Raw genomic sequence first — 15,848 nt, 5'->3', positions numbered from 1 at the left:
ACAGTTGCGGCAATACTCGCACCTTCTTTTGTGTCACTCAACAAAAACAGGAGATGCACGCACAAGTCGGGTGCAGCACATGCATATTTTGCACCGCTCCGAGTTTTCTGCCATTCTCTGGTTTTTATCCTATTAGCTTATGGTCAGCCTATCGAAAGACCAACTCAATCGCATGCCATTTGAAAAGATAGGACTATTCCGCACTTGCATCAACCGTGTTACATAATGTTTATTTTATCTGAATTCAATTTAAATTGATTTAATTTAATCGGTACATCCATGCAACCGTCACACACAGAAATTAAAGCCCTAAAAAAATTTAAATGTAAACAAAAACTTTTTTCAAATTTCGGAACCAAAAGCGGTTTTCCATTGTCAATCGATTGATTAGACTATGGGCAAGCATATTATACAATCAGTGTCGTGGACTTTGTTGCCAAACGATATAAAATGCCGGGTGTCCAAAATATATACTTTGAGAGTCCAACATGTATTGGTGTGTCCAAAATAATGAAAAACAGTGCTTCACAATTCAATTATTTTCGACGTTTTTTGGATCCTACATGACCGTATGGACATTTTTATCTCGTAGAGGAAGTTTTACTCTACATTTTGGCATTGTTGGGGAGATTTTTCGGGACCTCTTAACAGAGAAGCACGATGGTTTTCAGTGCAGAATTCTTTAAGCTGTAAAGTGTTTATTTATAAGTTTAACTCGCAGGCAATAAATTCATACTTGTTTTAATTATGAATCGTGGTTTACGGCCAACCAGCCGAGTGGAAGTTTAACAACTACCGAAAAGCTAAACATTACATATAATTTGCAATTGGATTAGATGGACAAATTGATGTGAAGATTTGCGAAAAAGTTACACGTCTTCTCAGTGAGAATCGAACTCACGACTCCCCGATCTCTAGTTGGGGCGCGTTAACCACTACGCCATGAGAGGACTCATGAACGCAGAAGTTAACCTGAATTCGATTTCAGCTCAATAATCACGTGGTCCTCTTTCGCAAAGTGCACCTCTTTCGGAAGAATTAGATGCCCATCCAAACACAACGCTTTCTATATATATCCAATGCCTAGCCCGAGAGCGCATTGTTTTTTAGATATAGGAATAGCACACTACACTAGCCAGCAACTGCGCTGGCTGAGGTTTCTATTGTGTGGGCTTCCAATGGGTCGCGACGTTCTCAAACGACCGGTTACGGAACATGAGTCCGTTGCTCGATAAATACTTGTTTTAATTATGAATCGTGGTTTACGGCCAACCAGCAGAGTGGAAGTTTAACAACTACCGAAAAGCTAAACATTACATATAATTTGCAATTGGATTAGATGGACAAATTGATGTGAAGATTTGCGAAAAAGTTACACGTCTTCTCAGTGAGAATCGAACTCACGACTCCCCGATCTCTAGTTGGGGCGCGTTAACCACTACGCCATGAGAGGACTCATGAACGCAGAAGTTAACCTGAATTCGATTTCAGCTCAATAATCACGTGGTCCTCTTTCGCAAAGTGCACCTCTTTCGGAAGAATTAGATGCCCATCCAAACACAACGCTTTCTATATATATCCAATGCCTAGCCCGAGAGCGCATTGTTTTTTAGATATAGGAATAGCACACTACACTAGCCAGCAACTGCGCTGGCTGAGGTTTCTATTGTGTGGGCTTCCAATGGGTCGCGACGTTCTCAAACGACCGGTTACGGAACATGAGTCCGTTGCTCGATAAATACTTGTTTTAATTATGAATCGTGGTTTACGGCCAACCAGCCGAGTGGAAGTTTAACAACTACCGAAAAGCTAAACATTACATATAATTTGCAATTGGATTAGATGGACAAATTGATGTGAAGATTTGCGAAAAAGTTACACGTCTTCTCAGTGAGAATCGAACTCACGACTCCCCGATCTCTAGTTGGGGCGCGTTAACCACTACGCCATGAGAGGACTCATGAACGCAGAAGTTAACCTGAATTCGATTTCAGCTCAATAATCACGTGGTCCTCTTTCGCAAAGTGCACCTCTTTCGGAAGAATTAGATGCCCATCCAAACACAACGCTTTCTATATATATCCAATGCCTAGCCCGAGAGCGCATTGTTTTTTAGATATAGGAATAGCACACTACACTAGCCAGCAACTGCGCTGGCTGAGGTTTCTATTGTGTGGGCTTCCAATGGGTCGCGACGTTCTCAAACGACCGGTTACGGAACATGAGTCCGTTGCTCGATAAATACTTGTTTTAATTATGAATCGTGGTTTACGGCCAACCAGCCGAGTGGAAGTTTAACAACTACCGAAAAGCTAAACATTACATATAATTTGCAATTGGATTAGATGGACAAATTGATGTGAAGATTTGCGAAAAAGTTACACGTCTTCTCAGTGAGAATCGAACTCACGACTCCCCGATCTCTAGTTGGGGCGCGTTAACCACTACGCCATGAGAGGACTCATGAACGCAGAAGTTAACCTGAATTCGATTTCAGCTCAATAATCACGTGGTCCTCTTTCGCAAAGTGCACCTCTTTCGGAAGAATTAGATGCCCATCCAAACACAACGCTTTCTATATATATCCAATGCCTAGCCCGAGAGCGCATTGTTTTTTAGATATAGGAATAGCACACTACACTAGCCAGCAACTGCGCTGGCTGAGGTTTCTATTGTGTGGGCTTCCAATGGGTCGCGACGTTCTCAAACGACCGGTTACGGAACATGAGTCCGTTGCTCGATAAATACTTGTTTTAATTATGAATCGTGGTTTACGGCCAACCAGCCGAGTGGAAGTTTAACAACTACCGAAAAGCTAAACATTACATATAATTTGCAATTGGATTAGATGGACAAATTGATGTGAAGATTTGCGAAAAAGTTACACGTCTTCTCAGTGAGAATCGAACTCACGACTCCCCGATCTCTAGTTGGGGCGCGTTAACCACTACGCCATGAGAGGACTCATGAACGCAGAAGTTAACCTGAATTCGATTTCAGCTCAATAATCACGTGGTCCTCTTTCGCAAAGTGCACCTCTTTCGGAAGAATTAGATGCCCATCATGTTCCGTAACCGGTCGTTTGAGAACGTCGCGACCCATTGGAAGCCCACACAATAGAAACCTCAGCCAGCGCAGTTGCTGGCTAGTGTAGTGTGCTATTCCTATATCTAAAAAACAATGCGCTCTCGGGCTAGGCATTGGATATATATAGAAAGCGTTGTGTTTGGATGGGCATCTAATTCTTCCGAAAGAGGTGCACTTTGCGAAAGAGGACCACGTGATTATTGAGCTGAAATCGAATTCAGGTTAACTTCTGCGTTCATGAGTCCTCTCATGGCGTAGTGGTTAACGCGCCCCAACTAGAGATCGGGGAGTCGTGAGTTCGATTCTCACTGAGAAGACGTGTAACTTTTTCGCAAATCTTCACATCAATTTGTCCATCTAATCCAATTGCAAATTATATGTAATGTTTAGCTTTTCGGTAGTTGTTAAACTTCCACTCGGCTGGTTGGCCGTAAACCACGATTCATAATTAAAACAAGTATTTATCGAGCAACGGACTCATGTTCCGTAACCGGTCGTTTGAGAACGTCGCGACCCATTGGAAGCCCACACAATAGAAACCTCAGCCAGCGCAGTTGCTGGCTAGTGTAGTGTGCTATTCCTATATCTAAAAAACAATGCGCTCTCGGGCTAGGCATTGGATATATATAGAAAGCGTTGTGTTTGGATGGGCATCTAATTCTTCCGAAAGAGGTGCACTTTGCGAAAGAGGACCACGTGATTATTGAGCTGAAATCGAATTCAGGTTAACTTCTGCGTTCATGAGTCCTCTCATGGCGTAGTGGTTAACGCGCCCCAACTAGAGATCGGGGAGTCGTGAGTTCGATTCTCACTGAGAAGACGTGTAACTTTTTCGCAAATCTTCACATCAATTTGTCCATCTAATCCAATTGCAAATTATATGTAATGTTTAGCTTTTCGGTAGTTGTTAAACTTCCACTCGGCTGGTTGGCCGTAAACCACGATTCATAATTAAAACAAGTATTTATCGAGCAACGGACTCATGTTCCGTAACCGGTCGTTTGAGAACGTCGCGACCCATTGGAAGCCCACACAATAGAAACCTCAGCCAGCGCAGTTGCTGGCTAGTGTAGTGTGCTATTCCTATATCTAAAAAACAATGCGCTCTCGGGCTAGGCATTGGATATATATAGAAAGCGTTGTGTTTGGATGGGCATCTAATTCTTCCGAAAGAGGTGCACTTTGCGAAAGAGGACCACGTGATTATTGAGCTGAAATCGAATTCAGGTTAACTTCTGCGTTCATGAGTCCTCTCATGGCGTAGTGGTTAACGCGCCCCAACTAGAGATCGGGGAGTCGTGAGTTCGATTCTCACTGAGAAGACGTGTAACTTTTTCGCAAATCTTCACATCAATTTGTCCATCTAATCCAATTGCAAATTATATGTAATGTTTAGCTTTTCGGTAATAAATTCATGTTTACTTACAACTGGTCGCCTTAATTCGATTGATCCCCAACAAACTTGATTTCGATGCGTAACTAGAGGATCCCTATTGGAGTATTTAATTCAGTTTGCTTAGATCAAATTGTTAAATCAGAAGTAACTTACAGCCAAAGCACAATGGGTATTTCAGAAATCGGATCTGAGGACAATATCTGAGACGTAGTGCTCTTAATAACCTATACTAGAACAAATTTTTCTTAGTTTCAGGATTTTACTGTCTATCGTACTGCATATCATACTTATAGCGCAAAATACCGTAACAAATTCAGGGAATAACTGGCACAATCTAAATACTTTGATATAACTAGTAATTTTCAATAATTAGGAAGAAAGAATTCACATTATTCTTAGCATCTACTATGACTTGCGAAATGTATGTGGGTTTTGACGTTCGTTGGTCTCCCTGACGTTTCTTACGCATCGGTTCATATCACCCGTTGCGTGCATAGTCTCGTCGAGGGGTATCGCGTATCCATTCAATTCAAATCAGTGCTGCCAGTGGTGGCAACAGTCCCCGACCCGTGACGCAACTCCGGTTCTTCCGTTGTTTCTGCGTTACCATGGCCTTGCACCTGGAGCACTGCCAACTTGGTCACTGGGCGCCGGAACAACCCTCCTGTGGTCTGAACCATGGCTTGGCGAATTCGACCATCACTTCCTGGAATTATCGCTGCTATCCGCCCCCTCGTCCATCCGTTACGTCGGCCTTCATCCACGATCAGCACCAAATCGTCTACTTTGAGCTTCTCAGCTTCTTCGAGCCATTTACTTCTTCTTGCAATCGTCGGAAGATATTCTGCGATCCATCGTCGCCAGAACTGATCAACGAGCTTCCTAGCCAGGTCCCAGTTTGTCCGCGTTGCGCCTGTTAATTCCGCTAGCTTCGTAGGAGGTTGGACGACTCCGTTTGAGCTTAGCAGGATAAAATGATTTGGCGTTAACGCCTCCTGGCTAACGCTTTCAAGAGGAATGCTGGTTAACGGTCGAGAGTTAATTATGGACTCGGCCTCAGCAAGGACTGTCAGCAGCGTTTCATCGTCCGGGTTTCGATCGCCACATAGTGAACCAAGTGCCACCTTGACGGACCTTACTAATCGCTCCCTTGAGCCACCAAAGTGCGGTGCAGAGGGTGGGTTGAAGACCCATCTTGTATTCGAGTTGGTGAACGTTTCAGCCAGGCCTTGACCAATCGTCGCGATTTGATCACGCAACTCACGACTAGCCCCCTGAAAATTAGTCCCATTATCGGAGCGAATTTCGACAGGTGATCCACGACGCGCCACAAACCGACGTACTGCCATCTTACATGATTCCGTAGATAACGAATGGGCGACTTCCAAGTGCACTGCTCTCACAGTGAGGCACGTGAACAACGCTACCCATCGTTTGACACAGCTACGCCCGATACGGACCTGTATGGGTCCGAAATAATCCTGCCCGACGTGGGAGAACGGTCTTTCTTTTGCCGCTAGACGTGACTCGGGAAGAGGAGCCATCTTCGGCGTGGTTGGTACTGTTTTGGAGATCTTGCAGGCCTGACATTCTTTTGTAACTTGTCGTACAACGGAGCGAAGATTAGAGACATGGAAGCGTTGGTGAACCTCATTCTGCACCGTCGCATGATTAGCGTGAAGATATCGGCGGTGATACCAGTCAACGACTAGTTTAGTGAGATGGTGATGTCTTGGCAGGATGATCGGAAACTTAAAGTCATATGTAACGTACGGAACTGCTCCGATGCGACTGTCTACCCGCATCACGCCGTATTCGTCTAAGAACGGCGACAGCTTGTAGACTGGACTAGTCTTATCGATAGCCTTCTTCGGGTTTCCGTTTCTTTGTTTCAGCACAGCGACTTCATCTGGGTACGCTGATAACTGCACTGTACGCCACAGGCTATTCTCTGCATTTTGCAACTCTTCCTGCTGTAGATGCCCCATGATCAGCAACCCTTTTCTCCATTTCCGCTTGCTGTTCTCGATGTAGCGGTGAACGTATGCGGCTGTTCTAAGCAAACGTTCCCACTTAGAAAATTTACAGATATTGTAGACATCCTCGAATGTTTTCTGACGATGTACCATGCAGGGTCTCAATTCTTCATCTGTTTCGAGCGTCTGTGTCGATCTTTGTTCCGGCCACTTTATTTCCGGCTGATAGAGGAAGTCGGGTCCTTGGAACCAGCGAGACGTTACATCCGTGCTGGGTCCCTTGCCCCATTTAGTTGCATCGTCAGCTGGGTTATGTTGTGTTGGGACGTATCTCCACTCGGTGGCTTCTGTCTTGCTTAGAATTTCTCCCACTCGAAAAGCCACGAACTGTCGGTACCGGCAATGCTGCGATTTAACCCACGCCAGCGTTGTTTTAGAGTCTGTCCACATTACTCGACGGCATATCGGAAGAGTATGATATTCCTTCACCGCTTTGGCCAGCCTTGCTCCCAGTAGTGCCCCCATCAACTCCAGACGAGGTACTGATAAAGATTTCAACGGTGCAACTTTCGCCTTAGCCATCACCAGCGTAACATATACCTTCCCCATTATAATGACCCGGAAGTAAGCTGTGCAAGCGTAAGCTTCCTCACTTGCATCCGTGAAAATATGCAGCTCTACTGAACCAATATCTGCAGCGGTGAATCCTGGAAAGTAGGCTCTGTGTAGTCTCATCTGTCCGACCTTCTTAAACAGCTCCGTCCATCGAAGCCAGCGTATACGAACTGATTCATCGACTTCGTCGTCCCATTGCGTCTGTTTTCGCCACGTATCCTGAATGATCATCCGTCCCTGTATTGTTATATGCGACAATATACCTTGTGAGTCAAACAGGCTCATGACACAACGTAGGATATTTCGCTTCGTCGGTATAATACCGTCAAACTGCTGGTCAGTGGCAAATGCGATTACATCTTCCTCCGGCAACCATAGGAGGCCCAAAACTCGTTCCGCATCGCCCTCTAAATCGATACTGATGACTTTCGACTGGATTCCTCTGGGCTCCCCGACCCGTCGCAGAAGGGCGTCCGAGTTAGAGTGCCAATTCCGGATCTCAAACCCTCCACGAGCATGAACTTCTTTAACTTCAAGAGCAACCTTGATTGCTTCCGCTTCTGTGTCGAAACTGTCAAGGTAATCATCGACATAGTGTTTTTCTACGATTGCCTTTGCTGCTTCGGGAAATTCTGTTTCGTGTTCCTTCGCGTTGCGGTTTTTAATATATTGGGCCTGACAGGGAGAGCATGTGGCCCCAAAGGTACCGACGTCCATAACGAACATTTTTACGGGTTGCGAGGGGTGTTCTCGGTACAGGAACCGCTGACTGTGTGCATCTTGTTGGCGAATTCTGAACTGGTGAAACATTTGCTTCAGGTCCCCGCAAACTGCCACCGGTCGTTCGCGAAATCTACATAGCACCAAAGCCAAAGGTGTTAGTAAGTCGGGCCCTTTGAGAAGCATCGAGTTGAAAGACACTCCTCCCACTTTTGCCGCAGCATCCCAAACGAGCCTAGTTTTGCCCGGCTTCTTCGGGTTTCTTACGGCGCCCAACGGCAAGTACCACACCCTCCGAGGATCTATCGACTCCTTTTCATCTTGCGTCACCTCGTGTATATAATTGTTTTCCACATATTCGCCCATCAGTTGCTGTACGCTTTTACGCAGATCTGGATCCTTTTTCATCCTCCGCTCGAAACATTCCAGACGACGCATTGCCATGGGAAAACTATTAGGAAATTCCACATGGTCATGGCGCCACAGCAGCCCGGTCTCAAACTTGTTTGAAATGCGCTTCGTGGTGTCCTCTAAAATCTGACGAGCACGCTTGTCCTCCTCCGATTCTGGTGCCTTGTCCGCCGAAACGCCGATGCTCTCGAGCGTGAAATACTGCTTGACGAGATCGTGAAGATCTTGGCCTGCTTGGCATTCTCGTCGACACTCGCACACGTGCAGCGTGAAGTTGTTGACCTTCTCTCCATCCGCTGTATATCCGTAGATCGACCAACCGAGTCGAGTCTTACTGGCTAAGGGGTCCCCTAGCTGACCTTCGCGCAGACATAGCGTCGCAGTAAGACTGGCATTGTTCGAGCCAATCAAAATGCCTGGAGTTGCTGATTCATAGCTGGTTACTGGAAGACCACGAAGGTAATTGTATTGCCGAGCTAATTCAGCGTACTTCAACGTTTGCTTCGGAAGATTGAGGCTAGAAACTGTTCTTGTATCGTTTAAAGTGAACCGTTCACTTTTGCTGGCTCCGGAGATTTCTAGACGAATTCGTTGGGACTTGGGTTCCTGGCGAGTTACATTGCTGGTCCACGTTAAGCAAAGTGGGAGTGGTTCGCCGTCATCGATGCCTAATCGTTCTGCAATCGATTGCTCGACCAAAGTCATGTCCGAGCCGTCATCCAAAAACGCAAAGGTTTCTACAGTTTTACCTTTCCAAAACAGCTTTACGGGAAGGATGCGAAATAATGTCGATTTCTTGGTAGCATGGTGTGCATTTAGCCCTTCAGCAGGGTTATCGTTCTGCTTCACAGTTTTTTGCCCTTCTCTCATTGGGGCAGGACGTTTCTGACTGCCGGAGTGCAGTAACTGATGGTGACGTTGCTGACACCCATCAACACCACAAACAGCTTGCAGCTTACAAGGACGGCGCCCGTGCTTCCCTAAGCATGTGCGACAAAGATGATGATCTTGAATCGTCTTCCAGCGACTGTCCGGCTCCCACTTTTTGAACGTTGCACAATCTTTCACTTTGTGATTACGCCCATTGCATGCCAGGCACAGTACCTCCTTGACTTCTACTTTCTTTATCTCCCCGTCTTGACTCACTAGATTTGAGGCTGGTTCGCTGGCAGCATGAGCATTGAGAAAGTTTTTATCTCTGCCACGCTCTCCTCGTCCCAAGCGTGATTGCTTAGAATCCGTTGTGACTGTGACGTCCGAGGCGGCTGATACCAACATCGACATAAAACCAGCAAATGTGCGAAGATCAACCCCAGCGAACTGTTGTTTGTATAACGCCCAGTTTAAACGTTGTTGCGCAGGAATTTTGTCGACTAACTCTCGCAGTAAAACAGGGTTGCACAGGTGCGCTACTTGCCCCGTTGCCTCGATGTGGTCGCACAGATTTTGCACCGCCATACCAAAGGTGATCAACGTTTCCAGCCTGTCTGCCCTTGGTGCGGGAGTTTCCCGAACTTTGTCCAGCAATGTCTGGATGATCAACTCTGGCCTCCCGTACAGCATGTACAACGTGGAAATGACTTGTGGGACGCACGCTGGAAGAAGCAAACGGCTTTTTACTGCATCGAATGCCTTACCCTGTAGCGCACGTTGAAGCCGTGCCAAATTCTCCACGTTGGTGTATCCACATGCGGCTGTTGAATTAGTATATGCACTAAAAAATAGCGGCCAATCTTCCGGGTCGCCCCGAAACAGTGGAAGATCTCTCGGCATGACTTGTCGCGCTAACAATTGCTGCTGCGTAGGAAACGTTGGAAAAGGTGACGCTTGTGGCAACGGAAGAGCTTGAGCTGCGTTAACCAAAGGATGGCTACCCAAAGAACCTTGTGGGGGAACGGGAATCGGATCCGTTCTGGGTATGCTTGAATTTGCTGGTAACCATCCATAAACCGGCACCTGCGGTGGAATCGATGCGGTGGGAACTGTTGGGCAGGCGGTGACTACGTTCGTCAAATTAGCATTCCTCAGACTAATAGAGGAAACCGGGGTGCTAATTGGAAACACGCCGATTTGTTGGAACTGGTCTCGGCTCGGTTGTGAGTATCCATATAGAGGGGTAGATGGCATAGTAGTGTACTGGCATGCAGAAAATGAGTCTGTGGGAGCTCTCGACATACTACTAGGCACTCCAAGGAGAAGTGATGAGAAAGATGGATCGAACACGCTTCGGCTAGCAGAACCCGCAGTTGTCGGTGTGGAGTTGTTGTTGTGTACGGATATTACTGGTGCTGTCACCCTTGTCTCCGTGCACGCTGGTGTGAGCGACAGATTTTCCATCTCGCCGATCATCCTTCCCAGCCAGCCTCCTACGCTACTGGTTCCAACTGCAGCGGACTGCTCATTGATGCTATTCGATGTCACTCCAGTAATAACGCCTTGCATGGCATTATTCGCGAGTTGCCCCAACATGGCCTTCTTCCTTTCTAATTCCTTCTTGTGGCTCTCTTCCATTTGCCGCTCGAGGAATGCTCGATGTTCCTGCACCCATTGTAAACTCGCTCGTGCCTGCTCCGTCAATAGGGATTGGCCATAGTTAGTTGCACTTACAGCCGGGGTCGTTGTAGTTATCCAACCGGATGGTCCAGCAACTGCGGGTGGCATCAGACTAGCTGCAATCGACGTCACAGCTGGAGATACTGCAGTTGCCACTAGCGGTAGTGCAGCACTCGCCGCAGGTGATACCTCGGAAGAGGTTGAACCTACGATCGCCGATGATTCGGTGGCCCCTACTAACGATACGGTAGCGATGGTGGCCGGGAGTACCGGATCATTTCCAAAAAGCTCACCAATTCGTGTGGACGACGGTAGAGCCGCGCATCGTGCACACATCCAGCTTTCGTTTGCTACCGCTGATGTAACTCCCACGCACTGGTAATGATACCATTCTTGACATACCGCACAGAAGACCATATCATCAACGTTATTCGACCTCCGGCATAGTTTGCAGTCGTACAGATCCGTTTCAGGCATACTTCGCCTCTTCTTGCTGATCAAAGCAGTTCTTAAAGCTTTTGTTGGGGAGATTTTTCGGGACCTCTTAACAGAGAAGCACGATGGTTTTCAGTGCAGAATTCTTTAAGCTGTAAAGTGTTTATTTATAAGTTTAACTCGCAGGCAATAAATTCATGTTTACTTACAACTGGTCGCCTTAATTCGATTGATCCCCAACAAACTTGATTTCGATGCGTAACTAGAGGATCCCTATTGGAGTATTTAATTCAGTTTGCTTAGATCAAATTGTTAAATCAGAAGTAACTTACAGCCAAAGCACAATGGGTATTTCAGAAATCGGATCTGAGGACAATATCTGAGACGTAGTGCTCTTAATAACCTATACTAGAACAAATTTTTCTTAGTTTCAGGATTTTACTGTCTATCGTACTGCATATCATACTTATAGCGCAAAATACCGTAACAAATTCAGGGAATAACTGGCACAATCTAAATACTTTGATATAACTAGTAATTTTCAATAATTAGGAAGAAAGAATTCACATTATTCTTAGCATCTACTATGACTTGCGAAATGTATGTGGGTTTTGACGTTCGTTGGTCTCCCTGACGTTTCTTACGCATCGGTTCATATCACCCGTTGCGTGCATAGTCTCGTCGAGGGGTATCGCGTATCCATTCAATTCAAATCAGTGCTGCCAGTGGTGGCAACAGGCATGTTTTTTGCCTTGGTTACGCTGTGCAATTAATCAAGTGGAACAAAAAACTAAATTACTTCCTTAGGGGGTCCAAAATACGACCGTTACAGTTCGTGACAAAAGCTAGTATTCAAATGCTGTTTTTCCATACAATATGCTCAAGTTTGGGGCTCTGTATCTCAGTTTCTGGTTGTCCGATTTGACTGAAATTTTAATGACAAACTACAAATAACATGAAGTTTTGTCTGTTATGAATTCATTACATTGCAGTCATTTTCAAAAGAGTTTCAGAGAGTTGTTCAAAGACAAAAGTAAGTAACCAAGAGACTTTAACTGAAAAAGGTAAGCTATGGGTGGTTGGTGTGTTCCGTAAATGGGCGTAACTTCTGAAAGTGAACAACTTTGCCGACCTATATTGTTTAGACGCTATGGTGGATGACAAAACATAGTTTTTACGAATTTATAGATACTTTGTCAAATTCTCGATTTGTAGGAATATCCGAGGTACATGAAAGTCATTATTGTACTCTTTCTACGAAAACGTTGAACATTTGTGCTATTTTTTTGTAATTAGATAGTTAAAGATATTCTGTCGGGGAAAATTTGCCTATAATACAAGATACAAAACAGTTGAAGATGCACAACGGGTTTTCTTGAATTTATTATGAAAAACAACTGTTAATGTTGAAGAAATCCAGTTTACCGGCAGAATATTTTGAAACTTTCTGGTTGTGAAAGTTTTTTCGAGACACTTAAACACACTTGTCGAAATTTTGATACCGTGATACAAAATGAAGAATATTATTGAAATTTATGGTTTATCCATTCAACATTAATGAGCTTACAAAAGTGGCGGTACAGAAACTCGCTCAGTTGTCCAACCTCAAAACTAAAACCTAAAAACATGAAAATTTCTACAACTCTGCCGTTTTTAAACCACGAATTATGAAATATTTTACGAAAAACCAAATAAAGTTTTATTTTCATGCTTAATTGTCACAGTTTAAGTCTGAATTAAAGTAGCTTTCTCAACGAAAAGTGGTACCTATCGTTTTCTCTGATATTACGCTGGCATGATAAGGGATGTTCTTCCTCTACGATGAATTATTCCTCGTAGTAATGTTAGTGATTGTTACATGCTTTTTTGCAGTACTAGCCTACACTACTCTTTGTATTCCCACGATAACAATTCTTATGCCGCTTCTGAGAAACTCCATGTCAATGATCTCTGTACGCTATGTACGGCATTCAGGAAATCTCAACTAAACTGATGACAAACAACAACAAAATAATCCGAAGAGCGCAAAACCTCGATGTTTCTTTAATGTAGGACAATCCAGCTGCAAAAATGAGAAATTCTTGATGATGTTCTCACAACGGTCATTCAGTATTTTTCGAAGGATGTAGATAGAAGATCTTTTTTATTGGTATGGTATTCAGTTGGAGCTGCCTGACAGCTTTACTTGTCAAGGCTGAACTTGCGGTCTGGCTTTTACACAATGTTTTCCCTCTATCAGGACCAATTATCAGACGGACTAGGCTATGGTGACCACTTGAACTCTGTTTTTTTGTTAGTATTATGACGTGGTAGTTTTTGTAATATACCCATATTTCCTTGCTTCTGAGAAAAGAGAAGCATTGTGAAAATCAGCAACTCCACCAGAATTTGTTTGAAATAGTAGTGTCATTACTAATACTGTCTAGTCCTTAAAGTTTTAAAATAGACTGTCATTTACGTGTCCTTTCTAGTAATGCTATAGAGATTATGCATGTCTTTTATGTGAGATATATTTTTTGTTTTGTAAGTAGCGATAGGGGGAGAACTGGGACTTTTAAACTGCTCCTAGTTTTGCTTTTATGAGCCTCTTTTGCGGTCATCAATCCCTTTTCACTGTTTTATCAAAATTGCATTACACCACTTTCGTAATAATTCATTTCTATTGAAATTTAAAATACTAAATATTTAATATTTAATATATTTTTTATTATTTATCGTTACTGTAGAATCATTACTATTCAAACAAATAAAAAAACATAAATAACACTCCCAACGATTTTGCCTATCTACCTATATGAAACGGTCGCGGTACGGTTGTCCCCGTTTTTTCCTTCACATAATTTGAAAATTTTTCGTCTATCATGTTAATCATTCGTGAATAACCTGATTGTCATTTATTTTCGAATTACCTTCAAACCCCAAGTCTGCACAGTGGGCCTGACCATTTTAATATCTGTATTGAATCATTGATTTGCTACAAATATTAATTCTGACAAGAAAATACTGAAATAAATTTCGGTATTTCAAGGATGCTTTTCAATATTAGCTGTGCAAGCACTTAGATTAGATTGGATAAATAACACGCAGAGAATTTACAGCTGTTCAAAACAAATAATTGTTTTGTTATTTTTTATAACCACTTTAATTTGTTGTAACTTAACAAATTGCGTTGAAGCAGCAAAGATTTTCATTCAAACAAAGTAGAAATATTTTTGATTTTTCTGACAGCTGTTCAAAACAACAACAACAAATTTCATTTTAAATTGAGGATTAGTCTGTTTCAATTCGTTTTAATGTTGATTCTGACATATAAAGACCTGATCTGCCATTTTGTTTTACACTTGTGTAAAAGTGAAAATTACCAACGCGGAGAAATTGCAATGTAGAAGTGCAACAACTAAAACAACTAATTCAATAATTTCAAAACATCAAAATCCATGATAGAAGCCTGTTTTGGTAAGTTAGGGGTCATGCACAAATCACGTTACGTTCTGAGGGGGGAGGGGGTCAAGCCAAGCATGACAAGCCTTACAAAAAAATCGGAGTATTCATACAAAAACGTGACAAAGGGGGGTCAAAAAAATGAAATTTAGCGTGACATAATTTGTGTTCCATCCCTTATGGCCATTATTTTTCAAACTTTCTATTCAAATTAGTCTTTTTTTATTATTGCAGTTAACTCCTACATGAAACACTGGAATTAACTCAACAAAAGGAAATTGAGCAAATTTTCCGGTGCGGAACAATTTCATTCAATAATAATTGAAGATTAGAAAGCGGCGCAGGTACATGTAAATTAAAATAAATTAATAAATTTTCAAATTATAGTAAAAAAAAAAAAGCAAAATGAATGGTGGGAGAAGAGGGCTAGCATCAATGAACAGGTTTCATTATTTCAAATGAATTTATTATACAATCAAAAATGAACAAGACTTTGTTTCAAAAAAGATTTTTTTATTTTAATGCAAAAGTACTGCTGTTTGAAAATAAACAAATATCAAATCAAAAATTATTTGGGGGCTCAACAACAGCTCAAAAACAAAAATAAAAATTGTTAAATCAAATTGATAGTAGTTATTAAAATAATGAAATGTAATTATACGCCGGCAAGTAATACAGAAATAATGTTGAATTGTCTCAGAATATAATCAAAATTGTTTTCTCTGTGTGAACGACAATAAAAATCACCTCCAAACACTAGCGATTGTGCGGTGGGATGATAACGTTTGGTGGCGATTCCCTAACCTCAAATCTACCTGTTCCACGTTTGGAAATTCTTGAATTTCAGCAACAAATTTGCATCTAATGAGTAGAAATTTGTTAGAAAGGACGATTTTAATCATAAACTTTTTGGTTTATAATCTAAATTTGTCGAAATAGTCATTTTTAGAGTCATAGAACAGGTAGAAAGTGAGGTTACGAGTTGCCCTGGGTTTGATCATGAACAAAGCAAAACCACTTCACGGTTCCATAACTGCATCGTTCAATCTGCACAGGCAGCGCTCCCCGTGGCTGGTTTTAAAATTTATAAAAGCGAAAGCTCCTTTACATTTTACTACACTCTAATAAAATTCTCCTTAGAGCGTGAATAGTACAACAACTTGTTAACAATCTCTGAGTAAGAAGAATCAGACGCTGACGTTAATACTAATCAT

At 43.0% G+C, this 15,848-nt stretch overlaps 1 long non-coding RNA gene across 1 annotated transcript; it reads right to left on the bottom strand.

Moving 5' to 3' along the window:
- Positions 1-650: 650 nt before the first annotated feature.
- Positions 651-4,676, bottom strand: LOC110675959. The gene is made up of 3 exons (XR_002499952.1): positions 4,637-4,676; positions 4,514-4,577; positions 651-687 (listed from the first exon to the last, which is right to left on the bottom strand). It is a non-coding gene; the product is annotated as an uncharacterized LOC110675959 (long non-coding RNA).
- Positions 4,677-15,848: the final 11,172 nt, after the last annotated feature.

This window comes from Aedes aegypti, chromosome 2, assembly GCF_002204515.2.
Source record: "Aedes aegypti strain LVP_AGWG chromosome 2, AaegL5.0 Primary Assembly, whole genome shotgun sequence".
Taxonomy (NCBI): Eukaryota; Metazoa; Arthropoda; class Insecta; order Diptera; family Culicidae; genus Aedes; species Aedes aegypti.
The sequence above is the reverse complement of the archived record's forward strand: the minus strand, read 5'-3'. Positions and strand labels throughout refer to the sequence as shown.